The sequence below is a fragment of the Sceloporus occidentalis genome, unplaced genomic scaffold (assembly GCF_023333645.1).
Source record: "Sceloporus occidentalis isolate IW3139 unplaced genomic scaffold, rSceOcc1.0.p SCAF_7, whole genome shotgun sequence".
Lineage (NCBI taxonomy): Eukaryota > Metazoa > Chordata > Lepidosauria > Squamata > Phrynosomatidae > Sceloporus > Sceloporus occidentalis.
The window spans coordinates 49,759,235-49,772,504 of NW_028316987.1; the positions used below are offsets into that span (position 1 = coordinate 49,759,235).

The 13,270-nt window shown below is 46.6% G+C and overlaps 1 long non-coding RNA gene across 1 annotated transcript; it reads left to right on the forward strand.

Annotated features, from left to right (window-relative positions):
- Positions 1-7,390: 7,390 nt before the first annotated feature.
- LOC149309720 (uncharacterized) lies at positions 7,391-12,645 on the forward strand. The gene is made up of 3 exons (XR_016281847.1): positions 7,391-7,588; positions 11,823-11,894; positions 12,537-12,645. It is a non-coding gene; the product is annotated as an uncharacterized LOC149309720 (long non-coding RNA).
- Positions 12,646-13,270: the final 625 nt, after the last annotated feature.

Sequence of the window (13,270 nt, forward strand, 5' to 3'; positions counted from 1 at the left end):
AATTTTAAAAACAATATTATCACAGTATATATTTACTAGGGTGGAATAATGTTGCCCGATCTTTGAAGGCTCTTGTTACTTCAATCTAATCTTCCTTTGCAAAGGTCACTCTAAGAATATAAAATATCTCCCACTGCATTTGTACCCTTAAACAAAGTGAAGCATACATATCCTAATAAATGTAGTGACATTTGCACTATAGAGAATAATGCAAAGTTTGTGAACTTCATTCTGCACTGGTTGCAAGGTCAGCCTTCGATTGTTGCCTGGTGGTTACTGGGTGACATTGGAGGAAGTTCCTTTGAATATCAATACCTTATAAAATCATTCCCTGGAGCAAAACTGGGCTCTCACAGAAATCAATTGGTAATGTTTTCTTTTCACTCTCTCTCCTTTTAAGCCATTAACATCAGTAGCGACAGGGTTCTATACTGTTTTTCCATGCTGGGACATTCAAAATGAATGATGTTTTAGCTGAGGAGGAAATTGTTTCCATATTAGGCTCACAATCACCTACTGTATAATGTTGTTAAATAGTTTGGGTTGTTGATAGCTGGATCCCCCTCCCTTCTCAAAGCTTTTAATTTTATAGTAGCACTGAATGTTGCTTAGCTGTGGTCAGCACCAGGCCTGAGTTCTGAATGCTATGCCCAAAGGTTGATCTGGGATTGCATTCATCTGTTTAGGAGGTCCATTTCTGAAGTTAGAAGATCTGAAGGTACAATAAGCTAATGGTCTTGCCTCTCTTGACCCAGAAAGGTCAGTAGGTCAGATCATATTCAAATCAGTATATTCTCATGTGATCAGTTTGGATGATCCTTATAATCCAAATTCAGAAGCTTTATACCACCAGCCACTATTAGTACAGCATGGCATGGCATGGCATGGCATGGCATGGCATGGCATGGCATGGCATGGCATGGCATGGCATGGCATGGCAGAGTAGAGTAGAATAGAGAGGGGAGAATCACTCTGTAAATCTTGCATTAAAAAGGAGATTAGTAAAATCCCAACACACATCTAGGTTGACTGAAAAACTCTCAGAGATTGAATCGATTGGCCTTTCTTTTCATGTACCATGGTGTTATATACTTTCCAACATGAAACACTTTTACTAAGCAGAGGGAAAAAATCTATCAGAATGCAAGTGTGGCACCTTAACAGGTAACCTGTGGATTTCACTATTTGACATGTTTTTTAAAGTACTGAGTATTGCTGTGGAATGTGTTCCACTGTGCTATCATATTAGATGCACAGAAGCAGAATTTTGCTCCAAACAAAATTGAGTGAAGAGAAAGGTCAGGCTGCAGTGACTTCAATTTGCTCACTATGACACTCTAAATACATTCTGAGTCTTATTTCTTACATAGCTTGAGGGCTTGTATTGTACAAGCTTTTTCTTGGCAAAGTTATAAAACCCTCATGCCACTGACAGACAGATATCCTGGACAAAACAATTAAAAATAAATAAAAATAAAATCCCAAAGGCATCTACATGTAGGATCTCTTTCAGAGAATTGTTACGATTTAAGATCATAAAAGATCTCCATATGATGTTTGCCTTGTACATTTCCACAATACTGAAATATTATATATGAAAGAAGCATGTGTATTATTGATTGTGAAATGTGCAACAGCTTATACTGACTTGGGTACTGCCAACAAAATCAATACTTGCAATTCATTTTCCAAGTGACAGTATTTTCCTACAGAGATATTATCCTTGTGGAGAGAATTTCTCATGTGTTGAAGCAACCCTCCAGGCAATTTGAACAATAAACATGCCTCAGTTCACATTCACATTTTCCTATTCTTACTACTCTCTCCCCTTCAAGATGGTGGCTGAAGGGAGGGCTGGTCCTCTTCGAGGAAGGCAGTTGGAGCTCGCCTGCCTCTCTCTCCCAGATGGTGGCTGAAGGGAGGGCTGGTCCTCTTTGAGGAAGGCAGTAGGAGCTCGCCTGCCTCTCTCCCCTTCAAGATGGTGGCTGAAGGGAGGGCTGGTCCTTTTCGAGGAAGGCAGTTGGAGCTCGCCTGCCTCTCTCTCCCAGATGGTGGCTGAAGGGAGGGCTGGTCCTCTTCGAGGAAGGCAGTTGGAGCTCGCCTGCCTCTCTCCCCTTCAAGATGGTGGCTGAAGGGAGGGCTGGTCCTTTTCGAGGAAGGCAGTTGGAGCTCGCCTGCCTCTCTCTCCCAGATGGTGGCTGAAGGGAGGGCTGGTCCTCTTCGAGGAAGGCAGTTGGAGCTCGCCTGCCTCTCTCTCCCAGATGGTGGCTGAAGGGAGGGCTGGTCCTCTTTGATTGAGAGTTCCTGCATGGCAGAATGGGGTTGGTCCTTGCCATCTCTTTCAAGTCTTAAGATTTTCAGTCTCACCTGAAAAATCAAGTATAGTCCAAAAAGCAGCAATAATCTTCCAAACCCGACAGCAGTAAGGTGACTTGCACCCAACCAATATAAGGCCAAGATTAACGGCTCCATGACTGGAACTGATTCTCTTCAGATATTTTTATTATTATTATTTATTTAGGTATTTATATCCCGCCCTTCAGCCCTAATGGCTCTCAGGGCGGCTTACATTTATTATTATTTTTAACCAGACAGTTCCCTGCCCGCAGGCTTACAATCTAAAAGACACGACACAAAAGGAGAAGGGAATGGTGAGGGGGCAGGGGATCAGGTCCATCATTCTTCTCTCCCTCTGAGGCCTGGACCAAGGCAGATGGACCGGAGGGAGGGCTCTGCTTCTTTCAGGCAGGCCTGGTGGAGCTCGCCTGCCTCTCTCCCCTTCAAGATGGTGGCTGAAGGGAGGGCTGGTCCTCTTCGAGGAAGGCAGTTGGAGCTCGCCTGCCTCTCTCTCCCAGATGGTGGCTGAAGGGAGGGCTGGTCCTATACTGGGAAGACTGGGAAGCTGCTGGCTTGCTTCAGATATACAGGCTGGGAAGCTGCTGGCTTGCTTCAGATATACAGGCTGGGAAGCTGCTGGCTTGCTTCAGATATACAAGCTGGTATGGTGTTTTACTCAGCTGTAGGGCAGGGCAGGGCAGGGCAGGGCATGAACTGCAATCTGACAGAGCTGCAATGTTTGGGCTCGGATCTGAGGCTTTCCATGGCAACATCATCGCCCCTGGCCTTGTGACGTCATGACGCTGGCGTCGCCTTCTGTTAGTTGGCCACATTTTCCACACATCGCTTATAACCTCCCTCAGCAGAGGTGTCCCAAACAGGGGGCCGCATCTCGACGCCGATTGGTCCGTGGCGCTGCCAATCATACGCCTTCGAGGGGCGGGGAGGGGGCATGGCCACGCGCGAGCCGGCTGGGCTCCGCGGCGAGAGCAAATACCAGCCGCCGAAGAAGGAGGAGGTGGTCCTTTGCTGCTTTGAGCAGGAGACTTGTAATCGGCGCTCCACAGAGGGCCTTCACATCCCCCCCGCCCAAGCTGTCTTCTGGAGTCCCACTGCATCCGCCTCTACGGCGGACCGTACCATGGAGGAGGAGCGCGCAGGGGAGCAGATGAGGCCGCTACTCACCACGGTAATGGAACGTTGAAGAAAGGGGGGGGGGGTGTTTGAAAAGTTGGGGAGGCCAGAAGCTGCGCCAAAGCTGTGCTCCAGTTCTTAGGACTGGAGCGTGGCTTTGGCACAGCTTTTGGACTCTTAGGATAACTACAAAGTGATCTGAAGCACCTTTTTTTAACCTGTCTGTTTAAGCCCATTTTGTCCTTGGTCATAGGGAGAAAAATGTCTAGTGTCAGCCCAGATGTTAAGGTGAGCTGGAGGGAGTCAAAGGGGACATGTGATAATTGTTGGAAGGTGGGTGGGGAATGATCATTCAACAACTATGGGAAAATGATGCACAGAAAAGGGATTAGCTGAGTGGGTATATGTTGAGGGGATAGCTAGTTTTAGTGAGCATTTACACTGTAGAAATAATGCAGTTTCCCACCACTTTAACTGCTATAGTTTCATCCTATAGAATCCTGGGATTTGTAGCTTTGTGAGGTATTGACACTCTTTGGTAGAAAAAGCTAAAAACCTATAAAACTGCAAATCCCAGGATTACATAGAATGGAGCCATGGCAGTACTTAAAATGATGTCAAACTGCATTAATTCTACAGTGTAGATGCATCTTGAGTCACATTTCTCACATGCTTCAGTTTACTGGGAATTTTGTTCCCATTGTGCCTCAAATAGAATTATGACTCTTGCTAATCTTGGGTAACTGTCAGTGAAACCTACACTTAAAGAATTTGAATATGAACCCCCTACACATAACACCTACATATCGCTGTTAACATAGTAAGAATATGACAAATGTTTGTCTTACTAAATGCACACATAATTTAGTTCCATTGTAACAAACCGTCCATGCAACACTTTCCCCCCACTCCTGTCAATCTAGCATATTTATACGCCTCAACTTCCTCCAGTTCCCCTACCTAACTCACATAAAATTGCATTGTCTAGACTTTCTTGTTTCCAACCCACCCCAAGCATGGTTTATTATGATCTTTAAATATAATTTTGCACTCATGGCTATTATTCAAAGGAGGATACTATGGGGAGGGGTGGTAACTTTGCTGTGGCTGAAAATATTTGTTGAAGGGGGCACAGTTTGGCACCGAGTGCCATTCAGAGAACTAAATTAGTATGAAGCATTAATGTAGTTTGAGTGGATCTTGGCTGATTGTAAAATATGAAGGAACACTGCCCCCACTCCATTCAGTTAATATGAAAAAATATTAACAAGATATTTGGAATTTTCTGCCACAGAGCTCTATTGCCTCACCACATTACAAGCTCCACAGTTTCGTAGGATGTAGCCATGCCAGCTGCAATGGAATCAAAGTGTTATAATTGTACAGTGTCAAAGGGCCCTTGCTTCACAAAGGCTGACTTCACCTATGTTCTACCTCCCCTTTCATGAGAAAGAGTTAGGCATGCACAAAGATGTAAGTGGGCTCTGCCCTCCTCAATGGCATAAATTATCTGTGCATATGGCATACATGGAGAACACATGATTATGAGCACCCTGTGGATATTTTCCAGAACAGTGAAGGAGGTAATGATTGGTTCTGATGATGTGTGGGCTAGCTTGTATGACTCCAGGGTCCCTCCTCCATAAATTACAATTTATGAGTAATATTAGTACCAAAAACATTACTAAGGATTCTGTATTGTGTGGTATGGGAGGAGGTCAATGGGAGGAGGTCAATGGGAGGGTGACACCAACCGTAGTGATGCCACTGAACTGAATGGACAAGGAACAATTTAGGAACATGAGGTCTATTTCTCTATAGGCTCTTACCAATGCAAACACATCTATCTTCAGGAACCTGAGGTCAATATCTCTGTCTGTTCTTCCCTATGCAAATACATGCAGCTTGAGTGTAAGCTGAGCCTCTGTCATGTCCAACACTTGACACAGAGAAGGAGTTGTGCACACTCCCATATAGAAAAATGCCCGCTTGTTTGTTAGATAAAATCATAAAATCATAGAATCATAGAGCTGGATGGGCCATCCCACAAGGGCCATCTAGTCCAACATTTAATAAATTCACAGTTCAAATGTTAGTGTGGCATTGGCAGCCATCTGATATAGACTTGTGCTAATGTCAAGCTCACAACAGTGGTGTAGCTGGAAAAAGGCCTCAGGGCACCATAGCCCAAGGATCTAAATGAAAGAATGACAGGTGATGATGCCAGTCACAAACAGATTCAGTTTCAACATACTGTATGTCATGGAAGTGCTAGGGCACATCAGGGCTGAGATTTCTCTCCACAGATTTCTTTCTTCTTATTTTAACAGATACCCAGCAATGCACATTGTTACAGATGTTCATTTGATTATGGTTCCTTGTTTTAATGATTCCAAAATAAGTGGTGTTTAATATCATGGATGCAGTGGCTCAGTGGTTAAGACACTGGTTCTGGCGATTGCAAGACTGGCAGGTTGGTAGCAAGACCCAAATGCCACATGATAGAGTGAGCTCCCATCATTAGTCCCAGCTTTTGCCAACCTAGCAGTTCAAAAGCATGTAAAAATGCAAACAGATAAACAGGTACCACTTTGGTGGGAAGGTAACAGTCTTCTGTGTAGTCATGCTGGCCACATGATCATAGAGCTGTCTGTGGCAATGCTGACTCTTCGGCTTAGTAATAGAGATGTGTGCCACCCCCTATAGTCAGACACAATTTGACAATCTTGTTGAAGGGGAAACCTTTACCTTTAACAGAAACATATTTGTTTTATTTTGTTGTTGTTAGCTGTCCTCAAGTCGATTTCACCTTCTGGCAACCCTGTGAATGCAACATCTACGGGATAACCTACCCTCAGCAACCCTGCTTAGTTCCTATAAAAATAGGTAAGTTCTTTCTACATTGTTTAAACCATTCATCTGATGTTATAACTGGAATCATTTGGAATAAAAACATCATCTTATACATTTCATGCCAAACTCAGATTAATGTTAGAGGGCGAGGAAGGGGAGTTTCTCCCCCCATGGAGAGGAGTCTGTCTCTTTGTTTTTGATAAGAACCATCTCATGGAAGAAACCGTGTTGTTGTTGTTGTTGTTTTAGTTTCTTCCCTTTAACAGACATCTCTCCAAGAAAGAAGGGAAGGCAAGGGGAGCCACATCTTTTGAGGCTAGCTGACTGAGGTTCACTGTGTTTTATAACAGGAACATAATCCTTTTGCCACTAAAATGGAGTTTGGTTGGTCACCTTAATCCAATATATCTATCACCTCATATGAGATGTTTTTACCAAAGATCCTCAATGCATGTAAGCATTAGAGGTCTGCTGAGTGACCAGAGACCTTCTCCTTGCTTGAGTCACCCTGTTTATTAGCATTTAAATGAATCTGTATTGTTAAAGCATATGCTCTTAATGAGAAGTGCTATGGCTGATAACATTTTGCACAAAGGAGGTAGAACCATGTGCTCATCCTATGTCTTTGGCTGTTCTAACCTAAGGCAAAAAGGCTCTGGACCTAATGGAGACAGTGATGGAGGCCCATGAGGAGGCAAGAAAAGTCATCATGTGGCTTTTATGGCTAGCCCCTCCCTTGAAGAATTAGTTTCCAGGCATCTTCTCTGACCTGGAAAAAGGAGAGGGGGGTGAGCAGAAACAGCACAACTCAAACCTCATGTGCTAACAGTAATAAAATGAACACCAGAAAGGTTAACCAGTATCTCTTGTAAATCTGAGCCCACAGCCCTGTTGATGTGGGGGCTCTCCCCTTCTTTATTTGCCCCATCAAGGGAGGCTGCCTGGGCAGTGGCTTATTCCAAGCACTGAGGAAACTGCTCTTAAGTTAGCAGTGACTGAAGACCATTGCTAATCATGGGTAGATAGCTGCATATGGCCTGTAGTGTAGCCCTGATACTCACAGGGCATTTTGTTTTATTTATGTTTAAAACAGCCCCAACTTCAGGCTGGGGTTTACAGCTTAGCCCTTTTAATTTCAGGCAGGCTCTATAGTAACCTGGCTGCATGATAGAAGCTAGCTTGGTCCTCAACTCCCTCCCACTTGTATAGGTAGCTGGGAAGGGCAGAGGGACTGCTGTGGGACATGGCTCTACATTTACCTGAGGTAAGTCTGTGTCCTGAGAAAGGATAATCTCTGATGGAAAGGAGAGGCCAAGCGCTCAAGCTTTTCTCTCAAGAGCGACATGGTTTGGGGCAGCCAAACACAATTGGGGGTGAAGGGAACTCTCCACCCATGATATCCACAAATGTTTTACCCCTTTTTGTTGTTGTAATTTTTGGGGAGGGAACACAGGAGGATTCCTATCCATGTGGTCTCTCAAAGAATCCCTGGGTTGGAAGAGATCCCAAGGGCCATCCAGTCCAACCCCATTCTGCCATGCAGGAATTCTCAATCAAAGCATTCCCGATAGATGGCCCTCCAGCCTCTGTTTAGAAGTGGGTGGCAGAGGCCATGCTCTCTCTGGGGTGGACATGAAGCCATTTTGTGCTCTTTTTTTGGGGGGGGGGATGCTCTGTGGCAGCCAAAAAAGACCATTTTAGAGTTGGAAGCTTCAGCTCCTGCTGGGCCAAGTCCAGCTTCCTTTACAGCCATGTGTCTGTGCATCACAGAGGAGGAATCCTCTGCCTCCTTACACACCATCTCATTATAAGAATTCAAAAGGAATGTGTAGGAGCCCTGGCAACACCACCATGTGTTTCCCAGTCTGCAAAAGGTATGGTATGGTGGTGGGAGGAGGGACTTGCGTTCCAGGGGAAGGCGAGATAGATGCCTCATATCCATCTCTCCTTCCGGTCCCCCTCCCAACCTAAGGGACCTGAGGGTCGCTCCAACCGTGCCACAAACCCTGTCGCTGCTCCTGTGCAACGCCAGATCAATCAACAACAAGACCCACATCCTCCACGACTTGTTGGAGGACCGTAGTTGTGATCTGGCTTGCATTACCGAGACCTGGCTGGGGCCTGAAGGGGATGCAGTGTGGGCTCAGGCCCTGCCTGCCGGGTTCTCGGTGAAGGACCAGCCCAGGTTAGGTGGGCGGGGGGTGTGTGTGGCCTTGATACATAGGAACACCGTGTCCCTCACTAGGAACCACATTAGACAGACGTCCTATATCGAGTGTATTTACCTGACCCTTAAAGCTAGGGACAGTCTAGGGATTCTGTTGGTGTATCGGCCACCCCGTGCGCTAACGGACTCCCTTAACGAGCTGACACAGCTGGTCGCTGAGCTGATGTTGGAGACGCCCAGGCTACTTGTCCTGGGCGACTTCAACATCTCACTCACGGCCAGCTATGTTCCACCCGGTGCGGCTCGCGAATTCATGGACACCATGGCTGCCATGGGCCTGTCCCAGCTAATTCAGGGTCCTACGCATTGTGCGGGTAATACCCTCGATTTGGTCTTCTGTTCTGATGTGGAAAATCCGTGGGCGGAAATATCTGATATTTCCCCCTTGCCATGGACGGATCACTTCCTGGTTGAGGTGAAAATCAAGGTCTCCACCCAGATCCCTCCCGGGGGTGGTGGACCTATTAGGATGGACTTAGTTAAGCTGGATCAGTTCGAGTCGGTTAGTACCGAGGATGTGGACAGGATCCTCGGAAGCGTTCGGAAGACAACCTGCTCTCTCGATCCCTGTCCTTCGTGGTTAGCAGCCCAGGGGGGACCGGTTGTAACCTCATTGTTGCACCGGATAATTAATACATCTTTGAGGGAAGGGCAATTTCCATCTGTTCTCAAATTGGCCGTGGTTAAACCTTTGTTAAAAAAGCCCTCCCTCGACCCCCTGGTGCATAATAATTACCGGCCTGTTTCACTGCTGCCATTTTTAGGGAAGGTGATCGAGAGGGTGGTTGCAATCCAGCTTCAGGGGGTCTTGGATGAAACGGACTATCTAGACCCATTTCAAACTGGCTTTCGGGCAGGTTATGGGGTTGAGACGGCCATGGTCGCCTTGGTCGATGATCTCCGTCTGGGCATCGACAGGGGAAGCGTGTCCCTGTTGGTGCTCTTGGACATCTCAGCGGCTTTCGATACCATAGACCATGGTATCCTTCTGGGACGCCTGGCAGAGGTGGGGATCGGGGGCACTGCGCTCCAGTGGTTCCGGTCCTACCTTTCCGGGAGGTCCCAGATGGTGCAGCTGGGAGACGTGTGCTCCGATGAGAGACCCCTTAAAACTGGGGTCCCTCAAGGGGCCATTCTGTCTCCCATGCTATTTAACATTTACATGAAACCGCTGGGAGAGATCATCCGGAGACATGGGGCGCGGGGTTATCAGTACGCTGATGACACCCAGATCATTTTCTCTATGTCTCCGACTGATGCAGTGACCGAGGATGGCGTCTCTCCTCTCGTGGCCTGTTTGGAGTCAGTAATGGGCTGGATGAGGGAAAACCGACTAAAGCTAAATCCAGAGAAAACGGAGGTACTCGTGATAGGTTCCCCTGGTCCAGGAATGGCGGTGGTTCCACCTGTCCTGAACGGGGTCACGCTCCCTGTGAAGGACTCCGTGCGCAGCCTGGGGGTGCTTCTTGACTCGTCCCTTCACCTGACTGCTCAGGTGAATGCGACGGTCAAGAGCACCTGTTATCAGCTTCGGCTTCTTCGCCAGCTGCGCCCATACCTGACCCAGAGGGACCTTGAAACTGTGGTACATGCCCTGGTAACCTCGAGATTGGATTTCTGCAATGGGCTCTACATGGGACAGCCCTTGTACCTAACCCGGAAGCTTCAACTGGTGCAGAACATGGCTGCAAGGCTGGTCACTGGCACGTCCAGGGCCAGCCATATAACACCGGTTCTAAAAAACCTCCATTGGCTGCCCATTCGCTTCCGGGCGCAATACAAGGTGCTGGTAATGACCTATAAAGTCCTAAATGGCTTGGGCCCAGGTTACCTGAAGGACCGCCTCTCCCCATACATTCCGCCTCGCACCCTCAGAACATCTGGGCAGCAACTCCTTAGGGTTCCCGGGGCGAGGTTATCCTCCACTTCCAGGAGGTCTTTCTCCATCGCCGCCCCGGCCCTTTGGAACACGCTGCCCATAGAGCTCCGCTCAGTCACCTCCCTGGCCCAATTCAAGCGGGAGTTGAAGACTCACCTGTTTGGCATCGCATTCCCCGATTAGTCCTTATAAGCCCCCCCGCCATATGACCGCACAGACAATGGGTATCTAACCTGGGGGCACTTGCTGTTGTTTTTCTTTTTGTAGTTTGTATTTTTAATATTGTATATTGAAATTTTTTATGTACTTTTTATCTGTTGTGAACCGCCCTGATCTCTGGAAGGGCGGTATATAAATAAACCATTTATTATTATTTATTATCCCCCACACCTGTTAGGGTCCTGGGTGCCATTGGGGCCAGAGATGGGAAGGAAGGGGGAGGCCAAGGGTTAATGCCCCCATCTGCCCTCCTGGCAGAGTCCCAAACCTTATGCTAGGCATAGTGCCTGCAATGGCCATGGTAGAGGCCTCATGGCAATGCCTGCCCAGAGCGAGGGCATTAGATCTGGCAAAGGTTCTTTGTTGGCTAGAGAGAGAGAGGGCCCCTGGTACTCACTGTTCTCCTGTGACTTCTGGCTGGCTTGCCTCTCTGACCTTGGCCATTTCAGGCTGGGCAGAGGTGATGCAGAGAAATCCTTTGCCATGGCTTTGGTTGGCCTGTCCTCTGAACTCTGGCTGGGCAGAGATGCTGAGGAGGGAAGTTTCCATAACTTCTGGCCAGTTTCCTCACTGATCCCTGGCCTTAAACAGGCTGGGCAGAGGTGATGTGGAGAAACAGAAACATGGAGGGGAAACCCCTCACCATCTCTTCCCACGGCTCCCATGTGCTGCAATGTTGTTTGCAGAGATCACCTGTGCTCCCACCATGAAAGGGGGCAGCTTTGGAGGAGAGGGAGAGTCATTGGCAAAGCCAAGACCTTTCTCCAATCCTGGGAGCCCTTGCCATTTTAAGTCTTCTTCATGCTTCCAAGGCTGTAGTAAAGAAGTTGCAGAGCAACAGCAGACACCTCCCAATGGGTCTCCCTCTGAAGCCAGCTCCCTCTGTTGAGCTGGCAGACCCTGAGCTAGGGAAGCCTGGGTTAAGGATGGCCCTTCACCCATGCTCTCAGGGTCCTCTGCCATAGCCACCACCAAGGAAGGGGGGAAAGGCAGGAGAGAGGAGAAGAAGGGAAGGCCAAGGAAATCCCAAACCGCTTTCGAGGAAAGGAAAAACTTCGCTGGCTCAAAGAGAACATCCTGCTAGGAGCTTAGGCAGGAACAAGACTGAGGCTCAGGGGGGCTAGCTCCTCCCTATATAGGGGCCAGTCTTTTGTTTATTGTCCCTGCCTACAGGAGCAAATAGGAGGAGCTAAACCCAGATTACAGGAGGACAGGACCCTCTCTGCAGGAAATGAACGTGTCACGGTAAGTACCCAACGTTCCTTTTCATGCCAAACTCAGATTAATGTTAGAGGGCATTGGCCATTGGGGGCCACTAGTCATTTTCATATTTTTAAGGCTTTAAAAGTTAATTTAAAATAATGCTTCAGTAACATAGTGCTCATAAAAGTGTGCATAAATATTAATGATAATGCATAAAATGCATACATATTAAAAGTAACAACTAGCATGTTAGGAATTTTGAATAATGTTGCAAATTCTTCTGATACATATCTTAAGTATATCATTAAAGCTTTTTGATTACAAATGTAACTCTTGTTCGACCGCATTTGGCTGTTACATCCATAAATTAGTGATGCACAGTTCTTGAAAAATAAATGCATCTAATTCTATATAAAGCAATTAAAACCAATTTTTAGTCTGGAATTAGTCTTCCATGTTGCAGTGTACTGTCTGTTTAGAGCTATGAATAATATCATATGACTTTCAATTGACATTTTGAGTCTTTGTTGATAGACCAATTTTAAGCAGAAACAGACAACTGTGGGAGACTCTGAGCAAAGCAAATGTGTGACAGATTTTAGTTACAGTCCCAGGATGCCTTTTTGATGTACTTTCATCTGCTAGTATTTACATTGCATTTCCATTAACTATGATGTATGGCAGGTTCCAGCTTAAACTGGAAGTGATCACATGAGATTCCTCACCATCGTGACCATGAAGTCATTTGGCTGCACATTGTTAGTAATGGCCTTTCCTTGTGATCTACGTTGCTGAAAGTGAGTTTGTATTATTGCTCCCATAGTTGCAAAAGACAAAATCTCACAATTTCCTATAAGCAATAAGGGGCAGATATTTACAATATTGACTTAAAATGACTTAATAGGCATCTTGTCAGGGGAGCTGTGAACTACAGTTCTTAACACAGAATTCTTGCACTTTCACCAAACTACAATACCCAGTGCAGGATTAGGCCACTGTTGGTAGTTAAAGGGGTCAAACTGCCTCTCATGGGACTTTGGAGGGTTATATTCCCTGTTGGAAAACTTACAAAAAATACACCACCACCCCAGTGCTCCCTGGGGGTGAAGATGAATTTCAGCATGTTATGGCCCTTCCTCTCAGAGCCATTTTAAGACCAGGCAAGGCTTTCTTTCTAACTGGAAATGAACCAGAAATTGTTACTTCTTGTTGGGGAAAGAAAAACCTCTGATGCACACAGGGGAACCAAAAATGTGGCATAATTGTTTCAGAGATAAAAGAAAATTCGGGGGGGGGGGGCAAATTGGGGATTTTGAGTACTGTATTTTCCTCCCACCCCTGGTCCTAGATCTGCAAAGAACCCATAACATGATCCCCAGCCCAGTTTCAGCCACCCACTTCTAGTGGTGAGCTGATAT